This window comes from Lepus europaeus, chromosome 11 (assembly GCF_033115175.1).
Source record: "Lepus europaeus isolate LE1 chromosome 11, mLepTim1.pri, whole genome shotgun sequence".
Lineage (NCBI taxonomy): Eukaryota > Metazoa > Chordata > Mammalia > Lagomorpha > Leporidae > Lepus > Lepus europaeus.
Window position 1 is genome coordinate 69,501,236 of NC_084837.1, and position 14,353 is coordinate 69,515,588.

At 41.4% G+C, this 14,353-nt stretch overlaps 1 non-coding gene across 1 annotated transcript; it reads left to right on the plus strand.

The window, feature by feature from the left end:
• The first annotated feature begins 9,781 nt into the window (after positions 1-9,781).
• On the plus strand, positions 9,782-9,888 carry LOC133770652 (U6 spliceosomal RNA). The gene has a single exon (XR_009867362.1). It is a non-coding gene; the product is annotated as a U6 spliceosomal RNA (small nuclear RNA).
• Positions 9,889-14,353: the final 4,465 nt, after the last annotated feature.

Below are 14,353 nucleotides of genomic sequence, written 5' to 3' on the forward strand. Positions count from 1 at the left end.
TGAAAGTGAGAGTCAAAGCCAGAGTACTAGCTTTTGTAGCCCTTGTCAGAACACTAGCAGAGTATTGAGTATTCTTCTCCAACTACTTGATAATTTTATACAAGGTGACTAAAAGGTTTGTGGAAAAGTAGAATTAAAAGTTTATTTCTGTGCAAAATATTTTGAAGTTTATGCATAGTTTTTTATAATATGTGTATTCCTTTTCTGAAGACCCCTCATATATACATTTGCAAATTCCTTTATTAAGAAACCATTAAGGCAGACCAAAATATGTAGGTCATGTGAAGCAGGCAGGCCAGCCAGGTGGGATGGGGAGATTGGTTATGCACAGGGAGATTAAGATATATTCGTATCCACTGGGAACCAACTTCTCACTGTTGGGAAAGAGAATCACAAATATGAAAAGGGCTGGGAGGGACTATAAAAAAGTCCTTGTGGTATTGGATTAGAATTGAAAGTAGAAGTAGAATGCATAATTTTCCATATAGTTTAAAATATACACTATAAACACACACACACAATGATTCATCTCAGGTGTCAGGAAAACAACATGGTGATTTCAAAATGTCTGTTTGGAACATGAGATAAGGAAATTGTCAAAGAATGATAAGGACATGACAAAAGATCACTGATGTAGGAGTCTTCCATTGGTCAAACTTGGACAACTTGAGTATCAAAGTAAGTAATGATTTCAGAATGGATTTTAATCTATTGAATAAAATAGGAAACTCAAGGTCTGCACTGATATAAATAAATGAATGAATAAATTACTGAGTGGAAAGGGAAAGCTTTAAGTAAGTGTGGAAGGAATGACATCACTAGAAAATAACCATTTATCAATCATTACAGTAATTATTGATTCAGGAAACATACATATTGATAAGTGTTAAAACTTGTACATAGCAGTTGGATGAGGAGTATGATTTTACATCATCTCAATATACTTCCCACAATACAGACCTTAAATGTTTGTTTATTTTTTTCAGCTACTTGAAAGGGAAGGAGAGACAGGGAGAGAAGGAGAAAGAGAGAGAGAGGGAGAAAGAGAGAGAGAGAGAGAGAGAGAGAGAGAGAGAGAGAGAGAGAGAACAAGAAAGGGAGAGCTCTTCCATCTACTGGTTCACTCCCTAAATGCACATGACAGCCAAGGATGGGTCAGGTCAAAGCCAGGAGCCTGGAACTGTATTTGGGTCTCCCAATTACTTGGGCCATCATCCACTGCCTCCCAGGACACATCAGCAAGAAGCTGGATTGGAAGCAGAGCAGCCAGGACTTCAACTGGCACTTTGACACGAGATGCAAGTGTCCCAAATTGCAGCTTAACCCGTTGCACTTCAATGTTTACGCCAATATATTCATTAATTACAAAGAAAAAGAAGCATAATTTTCTGTTGGAGAAATCTTGGCAGATATCACATCAATTTCAATCAAATGATCAAAGTTGACATCCCCCATATCGAGACAAATAGACACTGTTTGCCAAAGATAGGATGCATTGGAAAGAACACGGCACCTGTGAAATTCCCTCCACAAAATATATAATTAAGGTCTAATCATGAGGAAACTTTGGAAAACCCCAAACTGAGGCACATTCAGCAAAATGACTCATTTATAATCTTTGAAAACGTCAAATTCATGGAGGTCAGAGACGACTAAGGAACAAGAGGAAACGAGAGGTTTTTTTTGTACCCTTCTCATAATGTTTCTGTATGTTTGGAATTGTTAGAATAAAATACTAAACAAATGTCTGTCTCAACATGGCACAATAGGTTCTCAACAGCTAACAGGGAAAAGTGAGGAGTGGAGGAGTGGATAGAGGATACTATTGCCAGTATTTCTTTTAGTATTGTCCAAAAAAAAAAAAAAAAATTCAAACCTCTGTGCATTCCCACGGTTCCACCTGCAATAAGTGGCTGATGAGGATATAATATAGTAGGGAGTGTGGCTAAAGAGCCTTTCCCGTTTCTGCAAATTCCATTTTGCTTAATGAGATAAGGAAAGGAAGCTAGTGAACTCAGACCAGAGGAGGAGGAGGGGGAAAGGCATTGAAGGTAAGTGAACCAGAGTTCAAGAGGAGTTGTTACTCACCTGGGGAACAGCAGCAGAAGGTCGGGGTGGGGGGTGGTGACAAAAGTCTAGAGCTGGGGGAATTCCTACAGAGGAAGAGAAGTGGAGGGTGGGGGGCTGAGAAGCCAACACTAGGCAGCCAGAGTGCAAATCTGTGGGGAAAGAAGCTGAAGTAGAGAACTAATGCAAAAATATGTAAATTCTAAAGACAAAAATTAAAAATATGCCAAGCTGATAGGAAGCGAAAGGTCAGCAGGACCTCAGAGAGACGGGCAGATCATTTATTGGTGTTAGAGAGTGAGATTGCAGAAAATTGGAATAGTGCTTGCCTCAGATTTCATGGGAGGCAGAAACACCAATTTCAGGAAGGGATGAAAAAGCACACCTAGGAAAAGCTGGGGAGTGAACATGGCTGAGAGTAGAGACTGACCTAGAATGTGATGAAGTGTGGAGTTTGGGAAGACCATAGCACAGAGTTCAAAAGCCACATGGGAAAAAATGAGAGATAGCTCCATTGAAAACTGCATTCTAAAGACAAGAAGACAAGATGAACATTAGTGCTCAAAATATCATTCTGGAATCAGAGAGCAAGAAAGGAAAGGAAAAGGTTCAACTGACATTCATAGTTGGAACCTCTGGCTTCTGTGCTGGCTGGTAGGAAGATACACAGAATGTACTGTACACTGCCTGAATGCATGGATAATTGGACTCTCGGTACCTAATATAAGAGCCAATCACGGGGGCTGGCACTGGGGTGCAGTGGGATAAGCCACCACCTGCAGTGCCATCCCTTATGGGTGCTGGTTTGAGTTCCGGCTACTCTACTTCTAATCCAACTCACTGGTAATGGCCTGGGAAAGCAGCGAAGGATGGCCAAAGTGCTTGGGCTCCTGCACCCACACGGGAGATCTGGAAAGAGCTCCTGGTTCCTGGCTTCAGTTTGGCCCAGCCCTGAGTGCTGTAGCTATCTGGAAAATGTACCAGTGAATAAAAGACCTCTCTTTCTCTCTGTCTCTCCCTCTCTCTATAACTCTGCCTTTCAAATAAATAAAATAAATCTTTTTTTTTAAAGAGTCAATCACATAGCAGTTGTTCCATAAATGTTTTACTGTTGAAAAATAACACTTTCTGCCAAAGGATAAAGGTGAAAAGAGACAGAAAGGTCTGTATTGTTAGGTGAACTTTCAAGGAAACTACCAGGAATAAACAATTACAGAGTAAAAAGTTACACTGAGGTTACCTTTTTAGACCTCATTTTGCAGCATTTTGAAACAAACCAGTGCAAAGCTTTTAGACAACAATTTACTCCACTGAATGGTTTCTGTGGAATTCCAGGCAACCACTAATGACTGCACCCAGAAACCTACCCTACCCTTTCTTCTATGAAATGCATTTCCCTGACCTCTTTCCCCCTACTCCGGTCAGATGGCCTTAGTGTAAGTTGCAAATGGCATTGTCCAAATATGCAAAAGTTGCAACTCTGGTGGTAGTCTACTTACAAGGGTTCCATGTATCCAAAGGCTCCTGCAGGCAATTCTTTAAACTGATTGCCTCTGTAGCCCTCTAGCAATATGAGAGCATGACTATGGGCAGGACCCCCGAGCTGTGGAATGTTGGAGAGTGACCTTCAGCCAATGGGAACAGAAGATGGTGGCTCAGTGTTCACATTTCTCACCAGGAATAACGTTTGAAAACAAAACGATTATCTGTTTATTTATCTTAAAAGCAGAGAGATGGAGAGAGAAGGAGGGAAAGAAAGACATCCTCCACACCATATGCTAGTTTACTTTCCAAATGTCCCCCAAAACACCTGGGGTCAGGCCAGATCAAACCCAGGAGCCAAGGACTCTATCCATGTTACCCACATGGATGGCAGGAACCCAAGTATTTTGGTCACCATCTGTTGTCTCTTAGGCATATTAGCAGGAAGCTTGACCAGAAGCACAGAGTAGCGGGGCTATGAGCCAGGCACTCTGACCACGCTGACAGGGGATACAGGCACCTGAGACGGTTGCTTAACCTGCTGCCCCAGAATGCCCACCCACTGGGAGGAATTCTGAGTTGTACTTGGCACAGTCTTTCAGAGGAGCCCCAGCGTGGTTGAACCGCAGATGCCAACAGATAATCCCCCACTCTTTACTGACCCTCTTTCCTATCTCACTGCCTACTTTTTCATAGTGTCCCCATGGGGCCATCCCCTACTTCAGGGGAAAACCAAAGTAAGACACCAGAAATGGAAGCATGACCTAAAAACGTGCAATCACAGTCCCACGCTGAACCGTTTCAAAACTGGAGCTAAGGGAACAAAGTCCCTTCCCTGGTAGAGGAGAGTTATCACTTATGAAGCCACCCCATGTAGGTTGAGCTGTACGTCCTAGGCAGCATTAACAAGATGCAAGGAGCGACTTCTGTTTCTTTAAGCTTCAGCAGAGGCCTCAAGACGCGATTCTTTTGCTCCTGGGTTTCGGCACCAAAGGGGAAAAAAAAAAAGACTTGATTCTAATAAAACAGGTTCCAGGGATTCCATCTCTCTTCCATTTTATTTTTTATTTTTTCAATTTTTCCCCCTAGAAACCTTTTATTTAAGAAATACAAACTTCATCCATATCATAATTACAACTTTAGGAACATGGTGATTCTTCCCACCGCACTTGCCCTCCCATCCACTCCCCACCCCTTTTCCTCCTAGTCCCATTCTTATTTTTTACTAAGATCTATTTATTTTGGGAAGTAAACTGGTAAAGCCACTATGGAAGACAGTATGGAGACACCTCAGAAATCTGAATTTAGACATGCCATATGACCCAGCCATTCCACTCTTGGGAATTTACCCAAGGAAAATGAAATCAGCATATGAAAGAGTTACCTGTACCCCCATGTTTATTGTAGCTCAATTCACAATAGCTAAGATATGGAATCAACCCAAATGCCTGTCAACTGAAGACTGGATAAAGATATTAAGGGCCATGCATACCATGGAGTACTACTACATAGAGGTAAAAAAAAAAAAAAAAAAAAAAAAAAGAAATCTGGTTGTTTGCAACAAAATGTATGAAACTGGAAAACATCTTACTTAGTGAAATAAGCCAGACCCAAAAGGACAAATTTCATATGTTCTCCCTGACCTGTGATAACTAGTAAAGCATGTAAAAGGCAATCTATAGAAGTGAAATTGATACTTTAAGAAGCAATGACTTTGAACAGCCCTTGTCTGGACTGTTGAGGAACATTTTTCCCTCCCTCATCTTAATGATATCCTTGGATCAAGATATTTTTAAAAGTTATTTTGCCAAATATCAGCTTCTGGTCAACATGTAAGTTGTAAGGGGAGAAGGTAAATAATACAGTGAGGGCTCTGAAAGGTGGCAAGGAAGTGCTGCCGCTGGAATCCCTCAACACCATGGGGATGTGAAATGGTGCAGCCATACTGGAAAACAATCTGAAGTTTCTTAAGATATTCACCATGCCAGCTTCATGCAGTACAACCTTTTCATTCCCACATATTTCTCTGCAGGAAATGAAAGCATGCGTTTACACTAAGACTTGTGCAGGAAGGCTCATAGCAACTTTCTTTTTCATTTTTTAAAGAAGAAAGTATTTTTTAATTTTATTGTTATTTATTTGAAAGGCAGAGATAGAAAGAGAAAGATAGCTTCCAAATACTGGTTTACTCCCTAAATGCCTGCAACAGCTGAGCTGAACCAAGCCAAAGCCATGAGATGAGAACTCATTCTGGTTCTCTCATGTGGGTAGCAGGAACCCAGATAGTTGGGCCATCGCCTGCTACTTCCAAATATGCACATTAGCACGAAGCTGAAAGCAGAAGCAAAGCCTAGATTCAAACTCAGCCACTCTGATATGTGATGCAGGCATCCCAAGCAGCATTTTAACCACTGTACCGAATGCCATCCTTTCATAGCACCTCCCTACATAATAACCCTAGACTGGAAGCAAACTCAGTGTCCATTAATTTGTGACTAGATAAAGTGTGGTTCTTGCATGCAATGCAGTACTTCTCAGTAATATGAAGGGCTAAAACACAATAACCAGATGAATCTCAAAATAGTTATTCTGAATGGAAGAAGTCTAGCTAATAAAAAATCAGACTGATTCCATTTACTCAAAAATTCTAGACATGCGTTTTTATAAATAAATGCAAACTAAGATAGCAGGGGTTTCCAGGGACAGAGGCCACAGTAAAAATGATTAGAGGGACATGGGGAAAGTTTTAGGATGATGGATATGTCATTATCTTGATTGTGGTGTTGGTCATAAGCATTTGCATATGAAACACTCATTAAATTGTACACTTTAGGTATGTAAAGGGTTTTGTACACCAATTGTGCCACAATAAGGCCTCAAAAATGATAGTGCAGGAGTGGATGTTTGGTGTACTGGTTGAGACTCCACTTTTGGGATGTCCATTCCTATATCAGAGTGTCTGGGTGTGAGTTCCTACTCCACTCCCCATTTCAGCTTCCCACTAATGTACATTCTGGGAGGAAGCCAGTGATGGTTCAGGTACCTTGGTCCCTGACACCCACATAGGAGACCTTGATTGAGTTCCCAACGCCTGGCTTTGGACTGGCCCAGTGCTAGTCATTTCAGGCATTTGGGAGAGTAAACCAGTAAATTCAAGATCTCATTCTCATTCTCTCTCTCTCTCTCCCCTGTCCATATTCAAATAAATAAACATTTAAAAAATTTAAAACCGCCAACTTTGTTTCTACAAAAGTGGTCGTGTAATTTTTGGAGAGAGAGCTAGTGTGCCATGTGTCCCCTGCCAACATCCCTGTGAGAATAAGATATACATCTTTCCTCGTTTTAAGTCAGATTAGAGGGGCTTTAAAAGAATTATCCAGAGGGGCCAGCATTGTGGTGCAGCGGGTTAAGCTGCCACTTGTTATACTGGCATTCCATTTCAGAGCCTTAGTTTGAGCCCCTACAGTCCTGCTTCCAATCAAGCTTGCTGAAAATGCACCTGAAAAGGTACAAGAAGGTGGCCTATGTACTTGAACCCCTGTCACCTGTTGTGGGAGACCCGAATGGAGCTCCTGCCCCAGCCATTGGCAGTCATTGAGGGTGTGAACCAGTGAATGAAAGATCTCTTTCTCTCTGTCTTTCCCTCTTTCTGTGTTACTCTGCCTTTCAAATAAATAAAATGAATCAAGTGTGATACATGTCTTCTGGAATTTGAGGGTTGAAGAAGATAGCACTTGATCCACACTCCTGTAAACATCTGAAAACAAGAGTTGTCTGTGGCTCCATGAGCCTAAAGGAGCAGGAGAAATAGAAGGGATGCACTTCCACTAATGGTGGACAAAGTGATTGCTTCCTGTGGGCCACATAAGGGCTCCCTGTGCAGGAGCCCAGTGAGGTCATCTTACAGGAGCTGTAAACATTGTAGTTTGAGGGAATGCAATGGACAAATTCTATGTGGTTTGGCCTCTAACAGTTCTGGGGCCTTGAAATCCACATACCATAAGTCAAAAGATTTTAAAGTTATCATCAAGTTAACACAAATAAAATTCATTGCATCCTCTTATCTTGAAACATGCCTAAGATTCTAGAATTTAGAATTTTCCAGATGTAAAAGAATGCCATATTAGAATGCGATACGCAGGGAAACTCAGATTCCCATTTTGGTCCCTTTGTTCATCATGGATTTTCCATTCTCCTCCCTTCTTCTACCCTTGACTCTACCTCTCCCTGTGGAGGGGCTTTTGGGCATGCATGTGGATACCCCAACTGCATGTCCAAGCTGCATTCCAGACCCACAAACATTTGTCCCTTGGGCCAGGAATATGGATACCAGAAGCACAGTCTGCCCTCAGAAGCATGGACACATGGAAGAGGCCTGCTCAAGTCCTAGAAGCAGACCTAGGGATATTTGAGAATGATATTGGGGACCTGGGGACCAAGGACCATAGTCTCAGGTAAGGAGACTTGCAGAGTACATATCGTGGGCCCCTGGCCCCACCAACATCTTGCACCAAGAAAGCAGGGGCAGCCAGAGTGAGTCCAAGGATAGGAGCCCTTTCTCTGTGCTCAGGAGTGGATGATATAGATTATATGGCTTGGACTCCTGAAAGTCTAGTGCTGATAGGGTGCTGTCAGGCCAGTGAGGACAGCACTTTCTGCTTCAGAGAATTGCAATCAGAGGCCTGTTAAGCAAAGGACCTGAGGAAATCACAGACATGGCCCACAGTCAAAAGAATGGGTCCACTGACAACAGCCACATCAGATAATAGCACCAGGCACCCATGCCAGTAGCTTTGCAATTTTTCCTTTTATACTCTTTATTTCTCAGACTCAGTCCTATCAAAGAGTGAGAGGAGGAGGAAGGGAAAGAGAATCGTAACTGACTGTACCCTCCAAATCACAGTCAAGCTCTAGCTGGAGATGGGGAAAATCTTTACATTAGATGAGCAGTTATAAGAAACTGCAAAATCTCTGGACCCTGTGGGAGATTTGATCAGAGGGAAAATAGTCAACAGAGCAAGTTTCCCAGGAAGTGATGGAGAATGAAGCTACTTCCTGGTTCATCTTTACAGAATCAGCCATTGTATGCATTTATATGGGAAAGAGATAGACCTGTTGATGATCCGGTCTTTGCAGTCAATTGCCCTGGTTTATATGGATCAATATATATCTCTATTTTTCCCAGCCATAGCTGGGTTTTGATCTCTTTTATCCAAAAGGACTTTAAGGAGTACAACCTCTTTTGCTGAAGTAATGTACACATTTGCACGTGTGGTAATCATTTCTAGTCAGTCTTGATAGAGTACTAGATGGATTTTCAGATAGACTCTGACTATGGAAAAGAAAATAAATGATTTTGGAAGTAATGTTTTTCCTTTTTTTTTTAAAAAAAAGGTAAAGTTAGGAGGATATCTTTTTCTTTATGATAGGAAAAACTAAGTCTTAAGCGAGACGCAAATCTGGGAAAGACAGAATCTTGACTGTCATAGAAAATAGACCTTGCTGAAAGGTAAGGAGGCTGGCAGGGTGATCAATTCAATTACCTCTGACAATGGAGAGATTCTGGAAGTTGAAGGTAAATGGCTGAAAGAGATAAGGCATCAGGTTGTCCTAAAATCACAAAGCTTCATTCTTAACATGATAAGAGATTGATTCAAAGAAAATTATTTAAGGTGAATCTGAAAGATTTCTTGTTCAGTAAACTAAGGTTAAAAAGTATACTACACTGTAACAAGGATACAGAATTATAAGTTAAGTATGACTGTCTTTAAAAATAACTTTCTTAGTGAAAGAAACAGCAGGTTCTTCTTTCTTAGTGATTTGACTGGGGAATTAAACCTAATCAGGGGAGCTATATGGGCATATACTTATTATAAAAGACCTTCTTTGGTGCAGAAATCTACAAACCCAGGACTCAAATAAATAGTGACAGGAAAAGTCATGGTGAGAACAAGTTTCATTAAGATCCTGAAATATTAATTGAATTCCATTCTGCAAAGTGAAGAGCTCTCAACATGAATGGATCAATATAGAGTTCAATCTCTCCTTTCTCTTTCAGAGCAGAATTCACCCTGTACAACAGGCTCGTTTCATTGTCCCAAAATGCAGTCCTGGACAAAAGGCTGGATAGAAGATTCCAGATGGATGGGGTCTCAGTGTGCTCTATAAGTCTGAGGTGAACTGACTCCTATGAAGGCCAGCCAAAGAGGGAGGCAAGAAAAGGCAACATCAGGTGCTCACTTTAGTATCACGTATACTAAATGTGGAACCATACAGAGAAGATTGGCATAGCCACTATGCAAGGATGAAATGCAACTTTGTGAAATGTGCCATACTTTTTCAAAAATCAACACATGGGATTCATCAAGCAAAAAAGCTACTGCCCATCAAAGGAAGCAATCAACAGCATGAAGTAACAACCTATGGAATTGGAGAAAATATCTGAAAACTGTTCAGCAGACAATGAAATAATATCCATAATATATAAGGAACTCAAAAGTTCAACAGAAAAAAGTACTACAAAAAAAACACAAATAATTTGATTTTCAGAATGGGCAAATGACCTTAATAGACTTCTCTCAAAAGAAGATATAAAAGGGTCAATAGTATATGGCAAAATGCTCATTATCACATTATCACTAATCATCAGGGGACTACAAATCAAAACCACAATGAGATATGATCTCATCCTAGTTAGAGTGGCTATTATCAAAAAGACAAAAAAAAATGCTAGTAAAGATACAGAGAAAGGGGAATTCTCACCCAATACTTTTGGGAATATATATTTGTAACAATCATTATAGAGTACAATATGGAGGTTCTTCAAAAACTGAAAATAAACTTGCATAGAATCCAGCAATCCCACTGTTGGGAACACAAGAGTATTTCAAAAAGGTCCAGGAAAACAAGAATTAGAAGAATAAGGGCTTTTACATTAAAACAAATGGAAATCTGTGCATAGTTTATTCATAACACACACGTTCAGCAAACTTTTTGCAAGGTGCTCATAAATCCAAAGGAAATGAAAGCTATCTGTCAAAGAGACCTATTCACTGCAGCGCTAGTCACAGTAGCTGGGATGCCGAATCGCCTGGGTGGCCATGAGAGGATGAATAGATAAAGTGTGGCATATTTACATGGGGGAATATTATTCAGCCATAAGAAGGAAGGAAATTTTGTCATCTGTAGCCAAATGGATAGAACCGGAGGATATTATGTTAAATGAAATATGTCAGGCACAGAAAGACAAATGCTTCATTTTATCACTTATATATACAGTCTAAAACATTGGTATCCCAGATGTTGAGAACAGAATAGTGGTAACCAGAGGCAAGGATGGAGAGAGGGTGGTTAACAGGTACAGGGGTACAGCTAGATAGGAGAAATGATATCTATTATTCTAGAGTATAGTAAGATAGCTACAGTTGTCAAAAATTGACTATTTCGGATGGCGCTGCGGCTCACTAGGCTAATCCTTCGCCTGAGACGCTGGCACCCAGGGTTCTAGTCCTGGTTGGGGCACCAGATTCTGTCTCAGTTGCTCCTCTTCCAGTCCAGCTCTCTGCTGTGGCCCGGGAGTGCAGTGGAGGATGGCCCAAGTGCTTGGGCCCTGCACCCACATGGGAGACCAGGAGGAAGCACCTGGCTCCTGGCTTTGGATCAGTGCAGCGCACTGGCCTTAGAGGCCATTTGGGGGGTGAACCAATGGAAGGAAGACCTTTCTCTCTGTCTCTCTCTCTCACTGTCTAACTCTGCCTGTCAAAAAAAAAATGACTATTTCAAAATAGGTAATAGAGATTCTGAATGTCTCCAACACAAAGATAAATATCTGAGATAACAGGCCAATTACTCTGAGCTGATCTTTACACATTATGTACTTGTATTGAAAATGTCACACTGTATCCCATAAATATGTTCAATTATCATGTGTCAGTTAAATATAAAAATTATTTAAAAACAAAAATTAGAGATGCCAATTCCCTGTAAGGTCATATAGTAGCTCTCCCAGAAAACTCTTGATTAGATAGGATTACAAGATACTTAAATGGAAGGAATCCACTCTTGCATCTGTGTGTTCAACAAGCAGATATTGAACACCTACTGTGCACGAGGCATTGTTCTTGGTATACAGAAACAGAAGAGCAAGAAGATGTTAGCATCCCTTTAATAAGTGTGTAGTTGACTCACAGTGAGAAGAGGAAAGCAGACAATGAAGCCTAAGATTAATCTGGGGAAATAGCTGTTCTCTGCTAAAAAATTAAAATGTTAGAACTGGAGTGTCAGAGTGTCAGATAGTATATGCTTGGCAATATGCATTGATCATGGAGGAACTTCTCTGCTTTTCAAGCAAGTTTTTGCTAGCCTTCTTTTCCTGCAAGACAGGGCGATGTAACAGATAAACTTTTGAAGTTATTTCGGATTTTAAGCTCTGTGTGCATATGTTTTCTATCTTGCCTTATTTTTAGAACGTTTCTGTTCTGAAAAATGCCTAATGCTTCACTGCATTAAGCAACTTGAGGCCCAAACAATAAATGAGACCCAGCTTCTGACTTTAATAGAATCCCAAATGGAGATAAAACAATCGCTTCTGCTTTTAATTGCTTTTAAAAAAAAATAAGCCACAATTGAAAAATACTTCAAACCAAGTAATCAGAAAAGTTGTGGTGTGTTGACTGTAAAAGTATCTCTGGTTGTTCTTCACCCTTCCCATTCATATCCTTTGTGATGTACTTCGAAGGGCCTCCTGTTGAGGGGTAAAGTCTAGCTCTCCAAGCCTTAAAACTGGGATGGTCCTGCGACTTGGACAGCAGAATGCAGAGGAAGTGATGTTGTGCCATCTCTGAGGCTAAGCCTTAAAGGTCCTTGCCATTTCCTCTTTCTATCACAAACCTGTCATGACCAATGAGACCAAGTCCAGTTTAACCTGCTGGAGGATAAAGAGAGTAAGTGGAGGAAACACAATTGTCCCAGTTAGGCCATCCTAGGCCACCTCACAGCCAGCATACCCCCTTCCAAGATCTGGAAGCCCCCCTGCCTTCACATTGCCATCTGCAAATGCATGAGTGAATCTACCTGCAACCGTACAAACCATGTAGCTGCCCTGCAGATGTCAAAGAAAAAAATGTACTGCTGTATACTGCTAAAGTTGACTTACTAACCACACCACTTGATCGTGAAAATTAATAACTGATACCAAAGTCTGCATGAGACAGTAGTCTTTGAATAATGCCCTAGAGAATGGGAAGGATTTTAACTGGTAGTTTAAATAGGAAGAGTTTCAGGCCAAAGGAATAGCATGAATAGCACCATGGAGCGAGAAAATCCAATGTATGTTCACAGAATGGCAACAACCCAGTTTAACAAAAAGAGCTCAACATTTCAAAATGACAGCTCTCGTGATACCAACTGCAAGAACTGATCTGGAGGGATGGCCAGCCTCCAGATAAGTCATCTTTTAGGGAGGATTCAGTCTGACCCAAGGACCCTAAATGCCCTACTCTGAAAATACAGATACAAATTGCACTCCTCATTGGGCTAAACCCAAAAGATGCAAGAAGTGGACAGAGTCAAATTTTGTAGTTGTTCCTGTTTTAACAGGTGCATCTGGGCAGGTCAAAAAGCGAATACTTTAAATGAAGAGAATACGAATGGATGGTGGAACAGAGAACTGGAACAAATGAGTGCAGATGTTCGGGCTGAGACAAACTTTTTCATTTCACCTAAACTCAGAAGCACTCAAATCAGATTTTTAATTTAGTTTCTTGTTGTTGTTTTGCCAAGAAATTAAATTTAGGAACATGCAGGTGTTACTGAGGTGCTGTCAAATTGGACGCCTCAAAAAATCTTTAGGGAAGTAGGTGGCATATGAATAATCAATAAAAGACTAATCCCTTTCCAGAGAAACTGGTAGGAAAACAAAAACACCGTGTTGACTTTTTCGTATTGATTGCTTGCTTTTACTTCATGTTCCCCTTTCCATTTCCTGCTATTGCCAGGATTCTAGGTGACCTTTCTGTGTTTAATTACCCAAAAGAAACATGCAAGAAATGAATGCCAGGGGAGGAGAGAGGTCTCTCTCCCTGAAGGTCTTGTCAAAATAACTATCCCCAAGCTCCCCCCTCTGTAGGATACACGATGCTTTTCAGAAATGAGCAAAAAAGTCAATGGGGAAGGCATATGGCTGTGAGGCCAGAGAAAGTGGAACAGGGTGGTTAAAAGCCAAACAAAAGCATGTGATTGGAAGCAGAAGTGCCCACCTTTGCAATATAGCGGCTACTAAATGAGACATTCCTGGGAATTTTTTTTTTTTTTTTTGACAGGTAGAGTTAGACAGTGAGAGAGAGAGAGAGAGAGAGAGAGACAGAGAGAAAGGTCTTCCTTCCATTGGTTCACCCCCCAAATGGCCTCTAAGGCCAGTGCGCTGCACTGATCCAAAGCCAGGAGCCAGGTGCTTCCTCCTGGTCTCCCATGCGGGTGCAGGTGCCCAATCACCTGGGCCATCCTCCACTGCCTTCCTGGGCCACAGCAGAGAGCTGGACTGGAAGAGGAGCAACTGGGACCTAACCGGCGCCCCAACCAGGACTTGAACCCCGGGTGCCGGCGCCACAGGCGGAGGATTAGCCTAGTGAGCTGCAGCGCCGGCCTTCCTGGGAATTCTTAAGACGGGTTCTCAAGTCGGACAGTTCCACCAGGAGACTCAGTAATTAGATCCAGTTATCTTACCCAACCATGTGACCGTTTCCAATGCAGTTATGGACAGAGCCTCTCAGATGAACAGCTGAAGAAAATAAGAAAGAAGTTTCAA